Source organism: Nuphar pumila, chromosome 6 (assembly GCF_984573655.1).
Source record: "Nuphar pumila chromosome 6, dmNupPumi1.hap1.1, whole genome shotgun sequence".
In the NCBI taxonomy this organism is placed as follows: Eukaryota; Viridiplantae; Streptophyta; class Magnoliopsida; order Nymphaeales; family Nymphaeaceae; genus Nuphar; species Nuphar pumila.
The window spans coordinates 125,557,181-125,559,928 of record NC_143254.1 but is presented as its reverse complement, the minus strand read 5'-3'; the positions used below and the strand labels follow the sequence as shown (position 1 = coordinate 125,559,928).

At 39.9% G+C, this 2,748-nt stretch overlaps 1 pseudogene; it reads left to right on the top strand.

Annotated features, from left to right (window-relative positions):
• The first annotated feature begins 215 nt into the window (after nt 1–215).
• Nucleotides 216–2,470, top strand: LOC149836077 (peroxidase 66 pseudogene; annotated as a pseudogene).
• The last annotated feature ends 278 nt before the right edge of the window (nt 2,471–2,748 follow it).

The window sequence follows — 2,748 nt, the reverse complement described above, 5'->3', positions numbered from 1 at the left end:
TTTTCCAAGACAATGAAAATGACCTGTGGAACCATTCTTCTTTGTTCATTAAGACGAGTAGAAGACACCCGACTTGGTCTCCAAATATCCTTTATTTTTCCTTGTTAGGTAAATAATTAATTATAGGTTAAAATACAAGATTCAGATAACCCACTTGTCAATCCATGCGCGTATCATTTTACTTCATTAATATATATCTCTCCTTATGTGTATAAATGGTTGTTCATTCTAAGTGCAAGAACATTATACAGACCAAGCTGCTCTTCCTTTCAAAGTTCATCACTCAAATGGGCCTTCTTCTTGTTCAACTCAAAATTCTTGTCCTGTGGCTCCTTCTGGGGGTGAGCTTAAGCAAGGATCACAAGCTTAGTGTTCACTACTATGATCATACATGTCCAGAGGCAGATGAGATAGTCTTTGAGACTGTCAATGAGGCTACCAAGCACGATGAGAAAGTCCCTCCTCGTATCCTTCGAATGTTCTTCCATGACTGCTTCATAAGGGTAACACGGACCATGATTTTGGTTTTATTGGTTGTTGATCTTTTCCTTGGTAGAATCATGTTCGTGTTTGGCAATATCATGTAAATCTGTGTTCCTTGTTAGGGGTGCGATGCATCGGTGTTGTTGGATTCGATGGAAGGAAACCTAGCAGAGAAAGAAGCTCAGCCAAACCTCTCTCTTCGCGCTTTTGATGTAATCGATCATGCGAAGGCAAAGCTCGAAGCAGCATGCCCGCATTCGGTTTCTTGCTCGGACATACTAGCCATGGCAGCTAGAGACGCAGTAGTGCTGGTAGTATTCATCATCGCTCTTATCTCTAAGGATTCTAGGCATGCTCTAATGCCATGTTAGAAGAAATTTAAAACTTATTAAAAACCAATTAAGAAAAAAAATTACTCACAATTACATGTTAAATAGCAGAAGTGATGTTAGGTTTCTTGAGAAGTACAATGTTCAAGAACATGTATTTAAACCTCATTGATTTACAATCAAAGCAATTGAAATATATCCAAAAGCAAAGGCGAATTTACACACACACATATTATTGTCTGTATTGTGGGATTGAACCATCGTAACTTATGGTGATAAACACTTGATTTACATAAATCTAATCTCCAAAAGCAAAGGGGAACCATCAAGTTTAGCATGCTCTATTTACTATTTGCATGTGTTTTAAGATGACTCCTACAGGATGTTTTCTACCACTTTTAAGTTCATCCTTATATATCTTCATGAATTGTAAGCCATCCAAGTCGGTATGCTGCCTACTCCAATCCGTGCCTATCGCCAGCTTACAGGGCTTTTGAAGGATTTTTTTTATATATATTTTTCTTAAATTTTGACCAAACGGATATGTTCTAGATGCTTGATTTTATAGTACTGAACTCTTGGATTGTCTGATTCCAACACATGGGTAGGTTTTTATAAGATTTGAAAATCGGCGATCTACAATTTTCATGAATATTTAAGATGAAAATTTTACGTTTTTCATTGAAAAAATACGATCCAAGCAGTGTTGTGAGAGGCGTACGCCTCAGTACCTGAGGCGTATGCCTCAGAGGCGAAGCGCAGGCTCAACGCCTCACTTCGCCTCATCGCATTTACAACCTTGCTTGAGAGTCTCACGTTGTGAGAGGCGTACGCATCAGTACCTGAGGCATACGCCTCAGAGGCGAAGCGCAGGCTCAACGCCTCGCTTCGCCTCATCGCATTTAACAACCTTGGATCCAAGTATTATTTTCTAGCAATCAACCATGTCGAACGCATCCACAGGCTCAGATTTGTGAAAAAAATCACAAAAAAGAGGTTTTCCAACAGAAGAAGGCTTTCTTCAGTCTTCAATGACACTAATTGTAGTGCATATGGCTTGTTGTTTTTACATTCTATCTTGTTGTTTTTCTTTTTGACAGTCTGGTGGTCCATACTGGGAGGTGATGAAGGGAAGAAGTGATGGGAGAGTCTCTAGAGCCAACGAGACCAAAATGCTACCATCACCAAACTCCAGTGTCTTTCAACTCATTCAAAGCTTTGCTCAGAGAGGACTCTCGGTGAAGGACTTGGTGGCCTTATCAGGAGCTCATACTTTAGGAGTTTCTAATTGCTCCAATATCCTAAATTTCAATGCCACCCACAGTGTGGATCCCGCCATGAACTCAAAGTTTGCAGTACAACTTCAGAGTCAGTGTTCTGAGCTCAAGGCTGTTCCTGGAACTGCGGTGTTCTTGGACTCCACGGTGACCAAATTCGATAACAATTACTTCAAGAGATTAACTAAAGGGCAGGGAGTGCTGGCTTCTGACCGGGATCTGTACAGTGATCCTAGAACCAGACGATTTGTGAAACTGTTTGGAAGATACAAAGCTTTTTTCTTTAGGGAATTTGCTGATTCAATGGTGGCATTGGGGAGTGTTGGTGTTAAGGGTGAAGATGGAGAAGTGAGGGTGAACTGTAGAACCGTAAACAAGTAAAAAACCAAGTATGGTAGAGAGAGAGAGAGAGAGAGAGAGAGAGAGTCTTGACAGCACTGCTGCGTATTGCATGCTAAGTGTACCAATGCTACATGTTAGTAAGGATCTCGTTTTGGAAACCATAAATATAGGTATCAAATATTCAAGAAATGTGTCACAGCTATTTGAGAGTCTCGCACATCTCTGATAGAGATTCGTTTTTATTACAATATAAACGAGCATGAAACTTGCTAATTTCAATATTTTCATACGCAAATAACTATGTCATTAGTATAAAG